The 19,542-nt window shown below is 47.2% G+C and overlaps 20 non-coding genes across 20 annotated transcripts; all 20 read right to left on the bottom strand.

The window, feature by feature from the left end:
• Positions 1 to 784: 784 nt before the first annotated feature.
• Trnas-gcu (transfer RNA serine (anticodon GCU)) lies at positions 785 to 866 on the bottom strand. The gene has a single exon. It is a non-coding gene; the product is annotated as a tRNA-Ser (tRNA).
• An 812-nt stretch (positions 867 to 1,678) lies between these two features.
• On the bottom strand, positions 1,679 to 1,760 carry Trnas-gcu (transfer RNA serine (anticodon GCU)). The gene has a single exon. It is a non-coding gene; the product is annotated as a tRNA-Ser (tRNA).
• Positions 1,761 to 2,586: 826 nt separating this feature from the next.
• Trnas-gcu (transfer RNA serine (anticodon GCU)) lies at positions 2,587 to 2,668 on the bottom strand. The gene has a single exon. It is a non-coding gene; the product is annotated as a tRNA-Ser (tRNA).
• Positions 2,669 to 3,480: 812 nt separating this feature from the next.
• On the bottom strand, positions 3,481 to 3,562 carry Trnas-gcu (transfer RNA serine (anticodon GCU)). Its single transcript has one exon. It is a non-coding gene; the product is annotated as a tRNA-Ser (tRNA).
• An 812-nt stretch (positions 3,563 to 4,374) lies between these two features.
• Trnas-gcu (transfer RNA serine (anticodon GCU)) lies at positions 4,375 to 4,456 on the bottom strand. Its single transcript has one exon. It is a non-coding gene; the product is annotated as a tRNA-Ser (tRNA).
• An 826-nt stretch (positions 4,457 to 5,282) lies between these two features.
• Trnas-gcu (transfer RNA serine (anticodon GCU)) lies at positions 5,283 to 5,364 on the bottom strand. Its single transcript has one exon. It is a non-coding gene; the product is annotated as a tRNA-Ser (tRNA).
• Positions 5,365 to 6,176: 812 nt separating this feature from the next.
• Positions 6,177 to 6,258, bottom strand: Trnas-gcu (transfer RNA serine (anticodon GCU)). Its single transcript has one exon. It is a non-coding gene; the product is annotated as a tRNA-Ser (tRNA).
• An 826-nt stretch (positions 6,259 to 7,084) lies between these two features.
• Positions 7,085 to 7,166, bottom strand: Trnas-gcu (transfer RNA serine (anticodon GCU)). The gene has a single exon. It is a non-coding gene; the product is annotated as a tRNA-Ser (tRNA).
• Positions 7,167 to 7,992: 826 nt separating this feature from the next.
• Positions 7,993 to 8,074, bottom strand: Trnas-gcu (transfer RNA serine (anticodon GCU)). The gene has a single exon. It is a non-coding gene; the product is annotated as a tRNA-Ser (tRNA).
• An 812-nt stretch (positions 8,075 to 8,886) lies between these two features.
• On the bottom strand, positions 8,887 to 8,968 carry Trnas-gcu (transfer RNA serine (anticodon GCU)). Its single transcript has one exon. It is a non-coding gene; the product is annotated as a tRNA-Ser (tRNA).
• Positions 8,969 to 9,794: 826 nt separating this feature from the next.
• Positions 9,795 to 9,876, bottom strand: Trnas-gcu (transfer RNA serine (anticodon GCU)). The gene has a single exon. It is a non-coding gene; the product is annotated as a tRNA-Ser (tRNA).
• Positions 9,877 to 10,688: 812 nt separating this feature from the next.
• Positions 10,689 to 10,770, bottom strand: Trnas-gcu (transfer RNA serine (anticodon GCU)). Its single transcript has one exon. It is a non-coding gene; the product is annotated as a tRNA-Ser (tRNA).
• An 812-nt stretch (positions 10,771 to 11,582) lies between these two features.
• Trnas-gcu (transfer RNA serine (anticodon GCU)) lies at positions 11,583 to 11,664 on the bottom strand. Its single transcript has one exon. It is a non-coding gene; the product is annotated as a tRNA-Ser (tRNA).
• Positions 11,665 to 12,476: 812 nt separating this feature from the next.
• Trnas-gcu (transfer RNA serine (anticodon GCU)) lies at positions 12,477 to 12,558 on the bottom strand. Its single transcript has one exon. It is a non-coding gene; the product is annotated as a tRNA-Ser (tRNA).
• Positions 12,559 to 13,370: 812 nt separating this feature from the next.
• Positions 13,371 to 13,452, bottom strand: Trnas-gcu (transfer RNA serine (anticodon GCU)). Its single transcript has one exon. It is a non-coding gene; the product is annotated as a tRNA-Ser (tRNA).
• An 812-nt stretch (positions 13,453 to 14,264) lies between these two features.
• Positions 14,265 to 14,346, bottom strand: Trnas-gcu (transfer RNA serine (anticodon GCU)). Its single transcript has one exon. It is a non-coding gene; the product is annotated as a tRNA-Ser (tRNA).
• An 812-nt stretch (positions 14,347 to 15,158) lies between these two features.
• Trnas-gcu (transfer RNA serine (anticodon GCU)) lies at positions 15,159 to 15,240 on the bottom strand. The gene has a single exon. It is a non-coding gene; the product is annotated as a tRNA-Ser (tRNA).
• Positions 15,241 to 16,052: 812 nt separating this feature from the next.
• Positions 16,053 to 16,134, bottom strand: Trnas-gcu (transfer RNA serine (anticodon GCU)). The gene has a single exon. It is a non-coding gene; the product is annotated as a tRNA-Ser (tRNA).
• An 812-nt stretch (positions 16,135 to 16,946) lies between these two features.
• Positions 16,947 to 17,028, bottom strand: Trnas-gcu (transfer RNA serine (anticodon GCU)). The gene has a single exon. It is a non-coding gene; the product is annotated as a tRNA-Ser (tRNA).
• Positions 17,029 to 17,840: 812 nt separating this feature from the next.
• Trnas-gcu (transfer RNA serine (anticodon GCU)) lies at positions 17,841 to 17,922 on the bottom strand. The gene has a single exon. It is a non-coding gene; the product is annotated as a tRNA-Ser (tRNA).
• Positions 17,923 to 19,542: the final 1,620 nt, after the last annotated feature.

Genomic DNA, 19,542 nt, shown 5'->3' with positions numbered 1-19,542 from the left:
GAAGACATTTGTCGATTCGAAAACGCATTCAAAACATCGTACTGGGCCGGCTGCAGTGCAGTGCAGCCGAACAAGCTCCCACTCACGAATCATTTAATGACAGCATCCGTCCACGTCGATATCCGATGGGGGCAAAATCACCGCCCCACTTATTTACTGCAGGAATAAGCGTTGTATCGACATGGAGTGTCGTCTAATGCAAATGAGAAATGTGCTGTGCATTCTTTTCCACGACTTACTGCAACGAAACGTACAGCTCGATACGTTACACTGATATTGCTTGCAACGTTTTGACGTTCCTCCTAGCCCAAGATTGTCCTGCTGTTTGCGATGGAGCTTGGTGTTTGGGCGACCACTAGCGACGGATGTCTGCAAAGTCAAGTCTCTCCAGTAGGCCCTGCCAAATCGCTTCTGTATATGGCGGCCTGACGCAAAACAAACTGTCGAAAGGCGACAGTTGTGTGCTACAGATGGATTATTATAGGCGCGATACGTTAAAATGACTGCGACAGGTGTGCACGTAAATATAAATAAGAACTCGTCGTTCGGAAATACCAACATACTCTTTGCTGGAGCCGAAATTTGATTGGTTTATAGATCTCGAAATGATGTTTAATTCGAAGGGCATAAGCTATGGAATGATGTGCGCTTCCATCTGGTAGGCAGTTTTGTCTCGTATTTCATACATACGATCTCTGCCACGTACACGCTTCGTTGTTACTACTGAGTGGCGTTTCGCATGGAGAAGGAGTGACCGCAAACGGGTGCTTTACGTAAAATTCTACGACGAGGATGGGATTCGAACCCACGCGTGCAGAGCACATTGGATTAGCAGTCCAACGCCTTAACCACTCGGCCACCTCGTCTGCTGCAACTCCTAATGTGTCTTTGGCGAGTGCTTGCGGAAAGAAGACATTTGTCGATTCGAAAACGCATTCAAAACATCGTACTGGGCCGGCTGCAGTGCAGTGCAGCCGAACAAGCTCCCACTCACGAATCATTTAATGACAGCATCCGTCCACGTCGATATCCGATGGGGGCAAAATCACCGCCCCACTTATTTACTGCAGGAATAAGCGTTGTATCGACATGGAGTGTCGTCTAATGCAAATGAGAAATGTGCTGTGCATTCTTTTCCACGACTTACTGCAACGAAACGTACAGCTCGATACGTTACACTGATATTGCTTGCAACGTTTTGACGTTCCTCCTAGCCCAAGATTGTCCTGCTGTTTGCGATGGAGCTTGGTGTTTGGGCGACCACTAGCGACGGATGTCTGCAAAGTCAAGTCTCTCCAGTAGGCCCTGCCAAATCGCTTCTGTATATGGCGGCCTGACGCAAAACAAACTGTTGTGTGCTACAGATGGATTATTATAGGCGCGATACGTTAAAATGACTGCGACAGGTGTGCACGTAAATATAAATAAGAACTCGTCGTTCGGAAATACCAACATACTCTTTGCTGGAGCCGAAATTTGATTGGTTTATAGATCTCGAAATGATGTTTAATTCGAAGGGCATAAGCTATGGAATGATGTGCGCTTCCATCTGGTAGGCAGTTTTGTCTCGTATTTCATACATACGATCTCTGCCACGTACACGCTTCGTTGTTACTACTGAGTGGCGTTTCGCATGGAGAAGGAGTGACCGCAAACGGGTGCTTTACGTAAAATTCTACGACGAGGATGGGATTCGAACCCACGCGTGCAGAGCACATTGGATTAGCAGTCCAACGCCTTAACCACTCGGCCACCTCGTCTGCTGCAACTCCTAATGTGTCTTTGGCGAGTGCTTGCGGAAAGAAGACATTTGTCGATTCGAAAACGCATTCAAAACATCGTACTGGGCCGGCTGCAGTGCAGTGCAGCCGAACAAGCTCCCACTCACGAATCATTTAATGACAGCATCCGTCCACGTCGATATCCGATGGGGGCAAAATCACCACCCCACTTATTTACTGCAGGAATAAGCGTTGTATCGACATGGAGTGTCGTCTAATGCAAATGAGAAATGTGCTGTGCATTCTTTTCCACGACTTACTGCAACGAAACGTACAGCTCGATACGTTACACTGATATTGCTTGCAACGTTTTGACGTTCCTCCTAGCCCAAGATTGTCCTGCTGTTTGCGATGGAGCTTGGTGTTTGGGCGACCACTAGCGACGGATGTCTGCAAAGTCAAGTCTCTCCAGTAGGCCCTGCCAAATCGCTTCTGTATATGGCGGCCTGACGCAAAACAAACTGTCGAAAGGCGACAGTTGTGTGCTACAGATGGATTATTATAGGCGCGATACGTTAAAATGACTGCGACAGGTGTGCACGTAAATATAAATAAGAACTCGTCGTTCGGAAATACCAACATACTCTTTGCTGGAGCCGAAATTTGATTGGTTTATAGATCTCGAAATGATGTTTAATTCGAAGGGCATAAGCTATGGAATGATGTGCGCTTCCATCTGGTAGGCAGTTTTGTCTCGTATTTCATACATACGATCTCTGCCACGTACACGCTTCGTTGTTACTACTGAGTGGCGTTTCGCATGGAGAAGGAGTGACCGCAAACGGGTGCTTTACGTAAAATTCTACGACGAGGATGGGATTCGAACCCACGCGTGCAGAGCACATTGGATTAGCAGTCCAACGCCTTAACCACTCGGCCACCTCGTCTGCTGCAACTCCTAATGTGTCTTTGGCGAGTGCTTGCGGAAAGAAGACATTTGTCGATTCGAAAACGCATTCAAAACATCGTACTGGGCCGGCTGCAGTGCAGTGCAGCCGAACAAGCTCCCACTCACGAATCATTTAATGACAGCATCCGTCCACGTCGATATCCGATGGGGGCAAAATCACCGCCCCACTTATTTACTGCAGGAATAAGCGTTGTATCGACATGGAGTGTCGTCTAATGCAAATGAGAAATGTGCTGTGCATTCTTTTCCACGACTTACTGCAACGAAACGTACAGCTCGATACGTTACACTGATATTGCTTGCAACGTTTTGACGTTCCTCCTAGCCCAAGATTGTCCTGCTGTTTGCGATGGAGCTTGGTGTTTGGGCGACCACTAGCGACGGATGTCTGCAAAGTCAAGTCTCTCCAGTAGGCCCTGCCAAATCGCTTCTGTATATGGCGGCCTGACGCAAAACAAACTGTTGTGTGCTACAGATGGATTATTATAGGCGCGATACGTTAAAATGACTGCGACAGGTGTGCACGTAAATATAAATAAGAACTCGTCGTTCGGAAATACCAACATACTCTTTGCTGGAGCCGAAATTTGATTGGTTTATAGATCTCGAAATGATGTTTAATTCGAAGGGCATAAGCTATGGAATGATGTGCGCTTCCATCTGGTAGGCAGTTTTGTCTCGTATTTCATACATACGATCTCTGCCACGTACACGCTTCGTTGTTACTACTGAGTGGCGTTTCGCATGGAGAAGGAGTGACCGCAAACGGGTGCTTTACGTAAAATTCTACGACGAGGATGGGATTCGAACCCACGCGTGCAGAGCACATTGGATTAGCAGTCCAACGCCTTAACCACTCGGCCACCTCGTCTGCTGCAACTCCTAATGTGTCTTTGGCGAGTGCTTGCGGAAAGAAGACATTTGTCGATTCGAAAACGCATTCAAAACATCGTACTGGGCCGGCTGCAGTGCAGTGCAGCCGAACAAGCTCCCACTCACGAATCATTTAATGACAGCATCCGTCCACGTCGATATCCGATGGGGGCAAAATCACCGCCCCACTTATTTAATGCAGGAATAAGCGTTGTATCGACATGGAGTGTCGTCTAATGCAAATGAGAAATGTGCTGTGCATTCTTTTCCACGACTTACTGCAACGAAACGTACAGCTCGATACGTTACACTGATATTGCTTGCAACGTTTTGACGTTCCTCCTAGCCCAAGATTGTCCTGCTGTTTGCGATGGAGCTTGGTGTTTGGGCGACCACTAGCGACGGATGTCTGCAAAGTCAAGTCTCTCCAGTAGGCCCTGCCAAATCGCTTCTGTATATGGCGGCCTGACGCAAAACAAACTGTTGTGTGCTACAGATGGATTATTATAGGCGCGATACGTTAAAATGACTGCGACAGGTGTGCACGTAAATATAAATAAGAACTCGTCGTTCGGAAATACCAACATACTCTTTGCTGGAGCCGAAATTTGATTGGTTTATAGATCTCGAAATGATGTTTAATTCGAAGGGCATAAGCTATGGAATGATGTGCGCTTCCATCTGGTAGGCAGTTTTGTCTCGTATTTCATACATACGATCTCTGCCACGTACACGCTTCGTTGTTACTACTGAGTGGCGTTTCGCATGGAGAAGGAGTGACCGCAAACGGGTGCTTTACGTAAAATTCTACGACGAGGATGGGATTCGAACCCACGCGTGCAGAGCACATTGGATTAGCAGTCCAACGCCTTAACCACTCGGCCACCTCGTCTGCTGCAACTCCTAATGTGTCTTTGGCGAGTGCTTGCGGAAAGAAGACATTTGTCGATTCGAAAACGCATTCAAAACATCGTACTGGGCCGGCTGCAGTGCAGTGCAGCCGAACAAGCTCCCACTCACGAATCATTTAATGACAGCATCCGTCCACGTCGATATCCGATGGGGGCAAAATCACCACCCCACTTATTTACTGCAGGAATAAGCGTTGTATCGACATGGAGTGTCGTCTAATGCAAATGAGAAATGTGCTGTGCATTCTTTTCCACGACTTACTGCAACGAAACGTACAGCTCGATACGTTACACTGATATTGCTTGCAACGTTTTGACGTTCCTCCTAGCCCAAGATTGTCCTGCTGTTTGCGATGGAGCTTGGTGTTTGGGCGACCACTAGCGACGGATGTCTGCAAAGTCAAGTCTCTCCAGTAGGCCCTGCCAAATCGCTTCTGTATATGGCGGCCTGACGCAAAACAAACTGTCGAAAGGCGACAGTTGTGTGCTACAGATGGATTATTATAGGCGCGATACGTTAAAATGACTGCGACAGGTGTGCACGTAAATATAAATAAGAACTCGTCGTTCGGAAATACCAACATACTCTTTGCTGGAGCCGAAATTTGATTGGTTTATAGATCTCGAAATGATGTTTAATTCGAAGGGCATAAGCTATGGAATGATGTGCGCTTCCATCTGGTAGGCAGTTTTGTCTCGTATTTCATACATACGATCTCTGCCACGTACACGCTTCGTTGTTACTACTGAGTGGCGTTTCGCATGGAGAAGGAGTGACCGCAAACGGGTGCTTTACGTAAAATTCTACGACGAGGATGGGATTCGAACCCACGCGTGCAGAGCACATTGGATTAGCAGTCCAACGCCTTAACCACTCGGCCACCTCGTCTGCTGCAACTCCTAATGTGTCTTTGGCGAGTGCTTGCGGAAAGAAGACATTTGTCGATTCGAAAACGCATTCAAAACATCGTACTGGGCCGGCTGCAGTGCAGTGCAGCCGAACAAGCTCCCACTCACGAATCATTTAATGACAGCATCCGTCCACGTCGATATCCGATGGGGGCAAAATCACCGCCCCACTTATTTACTGCAGGAATAAGCGTTGTATCGACATGGAGTGTCGTCTAATGCAAATGAGAAATGTGCTGTGCATTCTTTTCCACGACTTACTGCAACGAAACGTACAGCTCGATACGTTACACTGATATTGCTTGCAACGTTTTGACGTTCCTCCTAGCCCAAGATTGTCCTGCTGTTTGCGATGGAGCTTGGTGTTTGGGCGACCACTAGCGACGGATGTCTGCAAAGTCAAGTCTCTCCAGTAGGCCCTGCCAAATCGCTTCTGTATATGGCGGCCTGACGCAAAACAAACTGTTGTGTGCTACAGATGGATTATTATAGGCGCGATACGTTAAAATGACTGCGACAGGTGTGCACGTAAATATAAATAAGAACTCGTCGTTCGGAAATACCAACATACTCTTTGCTGGAGCCGAAATTTGATTGGTTTATAGATCTCGAAATGATGTTTAATTCGAAGGGCATAAGCTATGGAATGATGTGCGCTTCCATCTGGTAGGCAGTTTTGTCTCGTATTTCATACATACGATCTCTGCCACGTACACGCTTCGTTGTTACTACTGAGTGGCGTTTCGCATGGAGAAGGAGTGACCGCAAACGGGTGCTTTACGTAAAATTCTACGACGAGGATGGGATTCGAACCCACGCGTGCAGAGCACATTGGATTAGCAGTCCAACGCCTTAACCACTCGGCCACCTCGTCTGCTGCAACTCCTAATGTGTCTTTGGCGAGTGCTTGCGGAAAGAAGACATTTGTCGATTCGAAAACGCATTCAAAACATCGTACTGGGCCGGCTGCAGTGCAGTGCAGCCGAACAAGCTCCCACTCACGAATCATTTAATGACAGCATCCGTCCACGTCGATATCCGATGGGGGCAAAATCACCACCCCACTTATTTACTGCAGGAATAAGCGTTGTATCGACATGGAGTGTCGTCTAATGCAAATGAGAAATGTGCTGTGCATTCTTTTCCACGACTTACTGCAACGAAACGTACAGCTCGATACGTTACACTGATATTGCTTGCAACGTTTTGACGTTCCTCCTAGCCCAAGATTGTCCTGCTGTTTGCGATGGAGCTTGGTGTTTGGGCGACCACTAGCGACGGATGTCTGCAAAGTCAAGTCTCTCCAGTAGGCCCTGCCAAATCGCTTCTGTATATGGCGGCCTGACGCAAAACAAACTGTCGAAAGGCGACAGTTGTGTGCTACAGATGGATTATTATAGGCGCGATACGTTAAAATGACTGCGACAGGTGTGCACGTAAATATAAATAAGAACTCGTCGTTCGGAAATACCAACATACTCTTTGCTGGAGCCGAAATTTGATTGGTTTATAGATCTCGAAATGATGTTTAATTCGAAGGGCATAAGCTATGGAATGATGTGCGCTTCCATCTGGTAGGCAGTTTTGTCTCGTATTTCATACATACGATCTCTGCCACGTACACGCTTCGTTGTTACTACTGAGTGGCGTTTCGCATGGAGAAGGAGTGACCGCAAACGGGTGCTTTACGTAAAATTCTACGACGAGGATGGGATTCGAACCCACGCGTGCAGAGCACATTGGATTAGCAGTCCAACGCCTTAACCACTCGGCCACCTCGTCTGCTGCAACTCCTAATGTGTCTTTGGCGAGTGCTTGCGGAAAGAAGACATTTGTCGATTCGAAAACGCATTCAAAACATCGTACTGGGCCGGCTGCAGTGCAGTGCAGCCGAACAAGCTCCCACTCACGAATCATTTAATGACAGCATCCGTCCACGTCGATATCCGATGGGGGCAAAATCACCACCCCACTTATTTACTGCAGGAATAAGCGTTGTATCGACATGGAGTGTCGTCTAATGCAAATGAGAAATGTGCTGTGCATTCTTTTCCACGACTTACTGCAACGAAACGTACAGCTCGATACGTTACACTGATATTGCTTGCAACGTTTTGACGTTCCTCCTAGCCCAAGATTGTCCTGCTGTTTGCGATGGAGCTTGGTGTTTGGGCGACCACTAGCGACGGATGTCTGCAAAGTCAAGTCTCTCCAGTAGGCCCTGCCAAATCGCTTCTGTATATGGCGGCCTGACGCAAAACAAACTGTCGAAAGGCGACAGTTGTGTGCTACAGATGGATTATTATAGGCGCGATACGTTAAAATGACTGCGACAGGTGTGCACGTAAATATAAATAAGAACTCGTCGTTCGGAAATACCAACATACTCTTTGCTGGAGCCGAAATTTGATTGGTTTATAGATCTCGAAATGATGTTTAATTCGAAGGGCATAAGCTATGGAATGATGTGCGCTTCCATCTGGTAGGCAGTTTTGTCTCGTATTTCATACATACGATCTCTGCCACGTACACGCTTCGTTGTTACTACTGAGTGGCGTTTCGCATGGAGAAGGAGTGACCGCAAACGGGTGCTTTACGTAAAATTCTACGACGAGGATGGGATTCGAACCCACGCGTGCAGAGCACATTGGATTAGCAGTCCAACGCCTTAACCACTCGGCCACCTCGTCTGCTGCAACTCCTAATGTGTCTTTGGCGAGTGCTTGCGGAAAGAAGACATTTGTCGATTCGAAAACGCATTCAAAACATCGTACTGGGCCGGCTGCAGTGCAGTGCAGCCGAACAAGCTCCCACTCACGAATCATTTAATGACAGCATCCGTCCACGTCGATATCCGATGGGGGCAAAATCACCGCCCCACTTATTTACTGCAGGAATAAGCGTTGTATCGACATGGAGTGTCGTCTAATGCAAATGAGAAATGTGCTGTGCATTCTTTTCCACGACTTACTGCAACGAAACGTACAGCTCGATACGTTACACTGATATTGCTTGCAACGTTTTGACGTTCCTCCTAGCCCAAGATTGTCCTGCTGTTTGCGATGGAGCTTGGTGTTTGGGCGACCACTAGCGACGGATGTCTGCAAAGTCAAGTCTCTCCAGTAGGCCCTGCCAAATCGCTTCTGTATATGGCGGCCTGACGCAAAACAAACTGTTGTGTGCTACAGATGGATTATTATAGGCGCGATACGTTAAAATGACTGCGACAGGTGTGCACGTAAATATAAATAAGAACTCGTCGTTCGGAAATACCAACATACTCTTTGCTGGAGCCGAAATTTGATTGGTTTATAGATCTCGAAATGATGTTTAATTCGAAGGGCATAAGCTATGGAATGATGTGCGCTTCCATCTGGTAGGCAGTTTTGTCTCGTATTTCATACATACGATCTCTGCCACGTACACGCTTCGTTGTTACTACTGAGTGGCGTTTCGCATGGAGAAGGAGTGACCGCAAACGGGTGCTTTACGTAAAATTCTACGACGAGGATGGGATTCGAACCCACGCGTGCAGAGCACATTGGATTAGCAGTCCAACGCCTTAACCACTCGGCCACCTCGTCTGCTGCAACTCCTAATGTGTCTTTGGCGAGTGCTTGCGGAAAGAAGACATTTGTCGATTCGAAAACGCATTCAAAACATCGTACTGGGCCGGCTGCAGTGCAGTGCAGCCGAACAAGCTCCCACTCACGAATCATTTAATGACAGCATCCGTCCACGTCGATATCCGATGGGGGCAAAATCACCACCCCACTTATTTACTGCAGGAATAAGCGTTGTATCGACATGGAGTGTCGTCTAATGCAAATGAGAAATGTGCTGTGCATTCTTTTCCACGACTTACTGCAACGAAACGTACAGCTCGATACGTTACACTGATATTGCTTGCAACGTTTTGACGTTCCTCCTAGCCCAAGATTGTCCTGCTGTTTGCGATGGAGCTTGGTGTTTGGGCGACCACTAGCGACGGATGTCTGCAAAGTCAAGTCTCTCCAGTAGGCCCTGCCAAATCGCTTCTGTATATGGCGGCCTGACGCAAAACAAACTGTCGAAAGGCGACAGTTGTGTGCTACAGATGGATTATTATAGGCGCGATACGTTAAAATGACTGCGACAGGTGTGCACGTAAATATAAATAAGAACTCGTCGTTCGGAAATACCAACATACTCTTTGCTGGAGCCGAAATTTGATTGGTTTATAGATCTCGAAATGATGTTTAATTCGAAGGGCATAAGCTATGGAATGATGTGCGCTTCCATCTGGTAGGCAGTTTTGTCTCGTATTTCATACATACGATCTCTGCCACGTACACGCTTCGTTGTTACTACTGAGTGGCGTTTCGCATGGAGAAGGAGTGACCGCAAACGGGTGCTTTACGTAAAATTCTACGACGAGGATGGGATTCGAACCCACGCGTGCAGAGCACATTGGATTAGCAGTCCAACGCCTTAACCACTCGGCCACCTCGTCTGCTGCAACTCCAAATGTGTCTTTGGCGAGTGCTTGCGGAAAGAAGACATTTGTCGATTCGAAAACGCATTCAAAACATCGTACTGGGCCGGCTGCAGTGCAGTGCAGCCGAACAAGCTCCCACTCACGAATCATTTAATGACAGCATCCGTCCACGTCGATATCCGATGGGGGCAAAATCACCGCCCCACTTATTTACTGCAGGAATAAGCGTTGTATCGACATGGAGTGTCGTCTAATGCAAATGAGAAATGTGCTGTGCATTCTTTTCCACGACTTACTGCAACGAAACGTACAGCTCGATACGTTACACTGATATTGCTTGCAACGTTTTGACGTTCCTCCTAGCCCAAGATTGTCCTGCTGTTTGCGATGGAGCTTGGTGTTTGGGCGACCACTAGCGACGGATGTCTGCAAAGTCAAGTCTCTCCAGTAGGCCCTGCCAAATCGCTTCTGTATATGGCGGCCTGACGCAAAACAAACTGTTGTGTGCTACAGATGGATTATTATAGGCGCGATACGTTAAAATGACTGCGACAGGTGTGCACGTAAATATAAATAAGAACTCGTCGTTCGGAAATACCAACATACTCTTTGCTGGAGCCGAAATTTGATTGGTTTATAGATCTCGAAATGATGTTTAATTCGAAGGGCATAAGCTATGGAATGATGTGCGCTTCCATCTGGTAGGCAGTTTTGTCTCGTATTTCATACATACGATCTCTGCCACGTACACGCTTCGTTGTTACTACTGAGTGGCGTTTCGCATGGAGAAGGAGTGACCGCAAACGGGTGCTTTACGTAAAATTCTACGACGAGGATGGGATTCGAACCCACGCGTGCAGAGCACATTGGATTAGCAGTCCAACGCCTTAACCACTCGGCCACCTCGTCTGCTGCAACTCCTGATGTGTCTTTGGCGAGTGCTTGCGGAAAGAAGACATTTGTCGATTCGAAAACGCATTCAAAACATCGTACTGGGCCGGCTGCAGTGCAGTGCAGCCGAACAAGCTCCCACTCACGAATCATTTAATGACAGCATCCGTCCACGTCGATATCCGATGGGGGCAAAATCACCGCCCCACTTATTTACTGCAGGAATAAGCGTTGTATCGACATGGAGTGTCGTCTAATGCAAATGAGAAATGTGCTGTGCATTCTTTTCCACGACTTACTGCAACGAAACGTACAGCTCGATACGTTACACTGATATTGCTTGCAACGTTTTGACGTTCCTCCTAGCCCAAGATTGTCCTGCTGTTTGCGATGGAGCTTGGTGTTTGGGCGACCACTAGCGACGGATGTCTGCAAAGTCAAGTCTCTCCAGTAGGCCCTGCCAAATCGCTTCTGTATATGGCGGCCTGACGCAAAACAAACTGTTGTGTGCTACAGATGGATTATTATAGGCGCGATACGTTAAAATGACTGCGACAGGTGTGCACGTAAATATAAATAAGAACTCGTCGTTCGGAAATACCAACATACTCTTTGCTGGAGCCGAAATTTGATTGGTTTATAGATCTCGAAATGATGTTTAATTCGAAGGGCATAAGCTATGGAATGATGTGCGCTTCCATCTGGTAGGCAGTTTTGTCTCGTATTTCATACATACGATCTCTGCCACGTACACGCTTCGTTGTTACTACTGAGTGGCGTTTCGCATGGAGAAGGAGTGACCGCAAACGGGTGCTTTACGTAAAATTCTACGACGAGGATGGGATTCGAACCCACGCGTGCAGAGCACATTGGATTAGCAGTCCAACGCCTTAACCACTCGGCCACCTCGTCTGCTGCAACTCCTAATGTGTCTTTGGCGAGTGCTTGCGGAAAGAAGACATTTGTCGATTCGAAAACGCATTCAAAACATCGTACTGGGCCGGCTGCAGTGCAGTGCAGCCGAACAAGCTCCCACTCACGAATCATTTAATGACAGCATCCGTCCACGTCGATATCCGATGGGGGCAAAATCACCACCCCACTTATTTACTGCAGGAATAAGCGTTGTATCGACATGGAGTGTCGTCTAATGCAAATGAGAAATGTGCTGTGCATTCTTTTCCACGACTTACTGCAACGAAACGTACAGCTCGATACGTTACACTGATATTGCTTGCAACGTTTTGACGTTCCTCCTAGCCCAAGATTGTCCTGCTGTTTGCGATGGAGCTTGGTGTTTGGGCGACCACTAGCGACGGATGTCTGCAAAGTCAAGTCTCTCCAGTAGGCCCTGCCAAATCGCTTCTGTATATGGCGGCCTGACGCAAAACAAACTGTTGTGTGCTACAGATGGATTATTATAGGCGCGATACGTTAAAATGACTGCGACAGGTGTGCACGTAAATATAAATAAGAACTCGTCGTTCGGAAATACCAACATACTCTTTGCTGGAGCCGAAATTTGATTGGTTTATAGATCTCGAAATGATGTTTAATTCGAAGGGCATAAGCTATGGAATGATGTGCGCTTCCATCTGGTAGGCAGTTTTGTCTCGTATTTCATACATACGATCTCTGCCACGTACACGCTTCGTTGTTACTACTGAGTGGCGTTTCGCATGGAGAAGGAGTGACCGCAAACGGGTGCTTTACGTAAAATTCTACGACGAGGATGGGATTCGAACCCACGCGTGCAGAGCACATTGGATTAGCAGTCCAACGCCTTAACCACTCGGCCACCTCGTCTGCTGCAACTCCTAATGTGTCTTTGGCGAGTGCTTGCGGAAAGAAGACATTTGTCGATTCGAAAACGCATTCAAAACATCGTACTGGGCCGGCTGCAGTGCAGTGCAGCCGAACAAGCTCCCACTCACGAATCATTTAATGACAGCATCCGTCCACGTCGATATCCGATGGGGGCAAAATTACCACCCCACTTATTTACTGCAGGAATAAGCGTTGTATCGACATGGAGTGTCGTCTAATGCAAATGAGAAATGTGCTGTGCATTCTTTTCCACGACTTACTGCAACGAAACGTACAGCTCGATACGTTACACTGATATTGCTTGCAACGTTTTGACGTTCCTCCTAGCCCAAGATTGTCCTGCTGTTTGCGATGGAGCTTGGTGTTTGGGCGACCACTAGCGACGGATGTCTGCAAAGTCAAGTCTCTCCAGTAGGCCCTGCCAAATCGCTTCTGTATATGGCGGCCTGACGCAAAACAAACTGTTGTGTGCTACAGATGGATTATTATAGGCGCGATACGTTAAAATGACTGCGACAGGTGTGCACGTAAATATAAATAAGAACTCGTCGTTCGGAAATACCAACATACTCTTTGCTGGAGCCGAAATTTGATTGGTTTATAGATCTCGAAATGATGTTTAATTCGAAGGGCATAAGCTATGGAATGATGTGCGCTTCCATCTGGTAGGCAGTTTTGTCTCGTATTTCATACATACGATCTCTGCCACGTACACGCTTCGTTGTTACTACTGAGTGGCGTTTCGCATGGAGAAGGAGTGACCGCAAACGGGTGCTTTACGTAAAATTCTACGACGAGGATGGGATTCGAACCCACGCGTGCAGAGCACATTGGATTAGCAGTCCAACGCCTTAACCACTCGGCCACCTCGTCTGCTGCAACTCCTAATGTGTCTTTGGCGAGTGCTTGCGGAAAGAAGACATTTGTCGATTCGAAAACGCATTCAAAACATCGTACTGGGCCGGCTGCAGTGCAGTGCAGCCGAACAAGCTCCCACTCACGAATCATTTAATGACAGCATCCGTCCACGTCGATATCCGATGGGGGCAAAATCACCACCCCACTTATTTACTGCAGGAATAAGCGTTGTATCGACATGGAGTGTCGTCTAATGCAAATGAGAAATGTGCTGTGCATTCTTTTCCACGACTTACTGCAACGAAACGTACAGCTCGATACGTTACACTGATATTGCTTGCAACGTTTTGACGTTCCTCCTAGCCCAAGATTGTCCTGCTGTTTGCGATGGAGCTTGGTGTTTGGGCGACCACTAGCGACGGATGTCTGCAAAGTCAAGTCTCTCCAGTAGGCCCTGCCAAATCGCTTCTGTATATGGCGGCCTGACGCAAAACAAACTGTTGTGTGCTACAGATGGATTATTATAGGCGCGATACGTTAAAATGACTGCGACAGGTGTGCACGTAAATATAAATAAGAACTCGTCGTTCGGAAATACCAACATACTCTTTGCTGGAGCCGAAATTTGATTGGTTTATAGATCTCGAAATGATGTTTAATTCGAAGGGCATAAGCTATGGAATGATGTGCGCTTCCATCTGGTAGGCAGTTTTGTCTCGTATTTCATACATACGATCTCTGCCACGTACACGCTTCGTTGTTACTACTGAGTGGCGTTTCGCATGGAGAAGGAGTGACCGCAAACGGGTGCTTTACGTAAAATTCTACGACGAGGATGGGATTCGAACCCACGCGTGCAGAGCACATTGGATTAGCAGTCCAACGCCTTAACCACTCGGCCACCTCGTCTGCTGCAACTCCTAATGTGTCTTTGGCGAGTGCTTGCGGAAAGAAGACATTTGTCGATTCGAAAACGCATTCAAAACATCGTACTGGGCCGGCTGCAGTGCAGTGCAGCCGAACAAGCTCCCACTCACGAATCATTTAATGACAGCATCCGTCCACGTCGATATCCGATGGGGGCAAAATCACCACCCCACTTATTTACTGCAGGAATAAGCGTTGTATCGACATGGAGTGTCGTCTAATGCAAATGAGAAATGTGCTGTGCATTCTTTTCCACGACTTACTGCAACGAAACGTACAGCTCGATACGTTACACTGATATTGCTTGCAACGTTTTGACGTTCCTCCTAGCCCAAGATTGTCCTGCTGTTTGCGATGGAGCTTGGTGTTTGGGCGACCACTAGCGACGGATGTCTGCAAAGTCAAGTCTCTCCAGTAGGCCCTGCCAAATCGCTTCTGTATATGGCGGCCTGACGCAAAACAAACTGTTGTGTGCTACAGATGGATTATTATAGGCGCGATACGTTAAAATGACTGCGACAGGTGTGCACGTAAATATAAATAAGAACTCGTCGTTCGGAAATACCAACATACTCTTTACTGGAGCCGAAATTTGATTGGTTTATAGATCTCGAAATGATGTTTAATTCGAAGGGCATAAGCTATGGAATGATGTGCGCTTCCATCTGGTAGGCAGTTTTGTCTCGTATTTCATACATACGATCTCTGCCACGTACACGCTTCGTTGTTACTACTGAGTGGCGTTTCGCATGGAGAAGGAGTGACCGCAAACGGGTGCTTTACGTAAAATTCTACGACGAGGATGGGATTCGAACCCACGCGTGCAGAGCACATTGGATTAGCAGTCCAACGCCTTAACCACTCGGCCACCTCGTCTGCTGCAACTCCTAATGTGTCTTTGGCGAGTGCTTGCGGAAAGAAGACATTTGTCGATTCGAAAACGCATTCAAAACATCGTACTGGGCCGGCTGCAGTGCAGTGCAGCCGAACAAGCTCCCACTCACGAATCATTTAATGACAGCATCCGTCCACGTCGATATCCGATGGGGGCAAAATCACCGCCCCACTTATTTACTGCAGGAATAAGCGTTGTATCGACATGGAGTGTCGTCTAATGCAAATGAGAAATGTGCTGTGCATTCTTTTCCACGACTTACTGCAACGAAACGTACAGCTCGATACGTTACACTGATATTGCTTGCAACGTTTTGACGTTCCTCCTAGCCCAAGATTGTCCTGCTGTTTGCGATGGAGCTTGGTGTTTGGGCGACCACTAGCGACGGATGTCTGCAAAGTCAAGTCTCTCCAGTAGGCCCTGCCAAATCGCTTCTGTATATGGCGGCCTGACGCAAAACAAACTGTTGTGTGCTACAGATGGATTATTATAGGCGCGATACGTTAAAATGACTGCGACAGGTGTGCACGTAAATATAAATAAGAACTCGTCGTTCGGAAATACCAACATACTCTTTGCTGGAGCCGAAATTTGATTGGTTTATAGATCTCGAAATGATGTTTAATTCGAAGGGCATAAGCTATGGAATGATGTGCGCTTCCATCTGGTAGGCAGTTTTGTCTCGTATTTCATACATACGATCTCTGCCACGTACACGCTTCGTTGTTACTACTGAGTGGCGTTTCGCATGGAGAAGGAGTGACCGCAAACGGGTGCTTTACGTAAAATTCTACGACGAGGATGGGATTCGAACCCACGCGTGCAGAGCACATTGGATTAGCAGTCCAACGCCTTAACCACTCGGCCACCTCGTCTGCTGCAACTCCTAATGTGTCTTTGGCGAGTGCTTGCGGAAAGAAGACATTTGTCGATTCGAAAACGCATTCAAAACATCGTACTGGGCCGGCTGCAGTGCAGTGCAGCCGAACAAGCTCCCACTCACGAATCATTTAATGACAGCATCCGTCCACGTCGATATCCGATGGGGGCAAAATCACCACCCCACTTATTTACTGCAGGAATAAGCGTTGTATCGACATGGAGTGTCGTCTAATGCAAATGAGAAATGTGCTGTGCATTCTTTTCCACGACTTACTGCAACGAAACGTACAGCTCGATACGTTACACTGATATTGCTTGCAACGTTTTGACGTTCCTCCTAGCCCAAGATTGTCCTGCTGTTTGCGATGGAGCTTGGTGTTTGGGCGACCACTAGCGACGGATGTCTGCAAAGTCAAGTCTCTCCAGTAGGCCCTGCCAAATCGCTTCTTTATATGGCGGCCTGACGCAAAACAAACTGTTGTGTGCTACAGATGGATTATTATAGGCGCGATACGTTAAAATGACTGCGACAGGTGTGCACGTAAATATAAATAAGAACTCGTCGTTCGGAAATACCAACATACTCTTTGCTGGAGCCGAAATTTGATTGGTTTATAGATCTCGAAATGATGTTTAATTCGAAGGGCATAAGCTATGGAATGATGTGCGCTTCCATCTGGTAGGCAGTTTTGTCTCGTATTTCATACATACGATCTCTGCCACGTACACGCTTCGTTGTTACTACTGAGTGGCGTTTCGCATGGAGAAGGAGTGACCGCAAACGGGTGCTTTACGTAAAATTCTACGACGAGGATGGGATTCGAACCCACGCGTGCAGAGCACATTGGATTAGCAGTCCAACGCCTTAACCACTCGGCCACCTCGTCTGCTGCAACTCCTAATGTGTCTTTGGCGAGTGCTTGCGGAAAGAAGACATTTGTCGATTCGAAAACGCATTCAAAACATCGTACTGGGCCGGCTGCAGTGCAGTGCAGCCGAACAAGCTCCCACTCACGAATCATTTAATGACAGCATCCGTCCACGTCGATATCCGATGGGGGCAAAATCACCGCCCCACTTATTTACTGCAGGAATAAGCGTTGTATCGACATGGAGTGTCGTCTAATGCAAATGAGAAATGTGCTGTGCATTCTTTTCCACGACTTACTGCAACGAAACGTACAGCTCGATACGTTACACTGATATTGCTTGCAACGTTTTGACGTTCCTCCTAGCCCAAGATTGTCCTGCTGTTTGCGATGGAGCTTGGTGTTTGGGCGACCACTAGCGACGGATGTCTGCAAAGTCAAGTCTCTCCAGTAGGCCCTGCCAAATCGCTTCTGTATATGGCGGCCTGACGCAAAACAAACTGTTGTGTGCTACAGATGGATTATTATAGGCGCGATACGTTAAAATGACTGCGACAGGTGTGCACGTAAATATAAATAAGAACTCGTCGTTCGGAAATACCAACATACTCTTTGCTGGAGCCGAAATTTGATTGGTTTATAGATCTCGAAATGATGTTTAATTCGAAGGGCATAAGCTATGGAATGATGTGCGCTTCCATCTGGTAGGCAGTTTTGTCTCGTATTTCATACATACGATCTCTGCCACGTACACGCTTCGTTGTTACTACTGAGTGGCGTTTCGCATGGAGAAGGAGTGACCGCAAACGGGTGCTTTACGTAAAATTCTACGACGAGGATGGGATTCGAACCCACGCGTGCAGAGCACATTGGATTAGCAGTCCAACGCCTTAACCACTCGGCCACCTCGTCTGCTGCAACTCCTAATGTGTCTTTGGCGAGTGCTTGCGGCTACAGATGGATTATTATAGGCGCGATACGTTAAAATGACTGCGACAGGTGTGCACGTAAATATAAATAAGAACTCGTCGTTCGGAAATACCAACATACTCTTTGCTGGAGCCGAAATTTGATTGGTTTATAGATCTCGAAATGATGTTTAATTCGAAGGGCATAAGCTATGGAATGATGTGCGCTTCCATCTGGTAGGCAGTTTTGTCTCGTATTTCATACATACGATCTCTGCCACGTACACGCTTCGTTGTTACTACTGAGTGGCGTTTCGCATGGAGAAGGAGTGACCTTAGAGATCACCATTGTCTTGCCTGTGCTTCAGGTGGACACCGGTTTGCAACTATGAAACAGAGCGCAGGTACTTTCTGTTGTGTCTAGACAAGACAGCCTAGACACAATGAGAGGAAGCCGAAAGCACGCGCTTAAACTCACGCAGGCTGGCGTGAGGTCTGAAACAGGATACGTAATTAATGCTATAAAGAAAAGTACGTAGCTTCTGGAATACTTAACTTTAACCCACATTTGTAGAACATCGCTCTCGATGTTACATTAATAGAATCTCAATATCAATTGAATACGGCGCCTTGCTAGGTCGTAGCAAATGTAGCTCTAGGCTATGCTAACTATCGTCTCGGCAAATGAAAGCGTATTTGTCAGTGAACCTTTCCTTGCAAAGTCGGCTGTACAACTGGGGCGAGTGCCAGTACGTGTCTCTAGACCTGCCGTGTGGTGGCGCTCGGTCTGCTATCACTGACAGTGGCGACACGCGGGTCCGACGTATACTAAAGGACCGCGGCCGATTTAAAGGCTACTACCTAGCAAGTGTGGTGTCTGGCGGTGACACCACACTTTCAGCATGTTTTGTAGTAGTCAAACACCACTGTTCAATTCCATGCATCTTTTGCAGAACACGACCGTGACATGTTTCTAATCTGCAATCTTCGGATACGAAGACCGACGCCTTATCCATTTTCTATTGTTTTGTTCGGCGTTAACCACTTTTTTCTTTTAGCTTTTGGCTCATTTTTTCATTTTTACTCTTTTTGGCTTGTTGCGGTCGCCGGGTATCGAACGTGGATCAACTGTTTTTTTTGCCTTAACCACTTTTTTACATTATTTATTTATTTATATTTTTATTCGCAATGAAGTTAGGGAACCGGACGTGCAGGAAAAGCAGTGGCGCCTCTTCGCGGCACTGAGATTGCGTCACGACGCAGATCTCCTCCCCGACCACGACTTTGGATTCCACTGACGTGTTGGATGTGAAATACCCTGTGACGTTTTCCAAGTGTTTTGTAACCATATGTGGCATTCCTTCGGCTGGATGGAAGTTCTCCAGGAAAAAATCTTCAGTTTACGTGATGCTGCCAGTTCTTGAACGGTAGGAAGTCACCAAAAGTATAGCTGGCTTGGAAACGGTAAGACTGTGCCTCCTGGATGACGTGGGACAATGCGCAAGAAAATTATCCTATACCATGTTTTTCAAATGTGATATCTAACATATTGCCGAATAATGTTTCATGTTCGGCAGTCTTTTGATCTTCCAGTAGGCGACGGCCATGTAATTCATGAAGCAGA

This window comes from Schistocerca nitens, chromosome 2 (assembly GCF_023898315.1).
Source record: "Schistocerca nitens isolate TAMUIC-IGC-003100 chromosome 2, iqSchNite1.1, whole genome shotgun sequence".
Taxonomy (NCBI): Eukaryota; Metazoa; Arthropoda; class Insecta; order Orthoptera; family Acrididae; genus Schistocerca; species Schistocerca nitens.
Note: the sequence above shows the minus strand (reverse complement) of the source record. Positions and strands in the feature narration are given on the sequence as shown.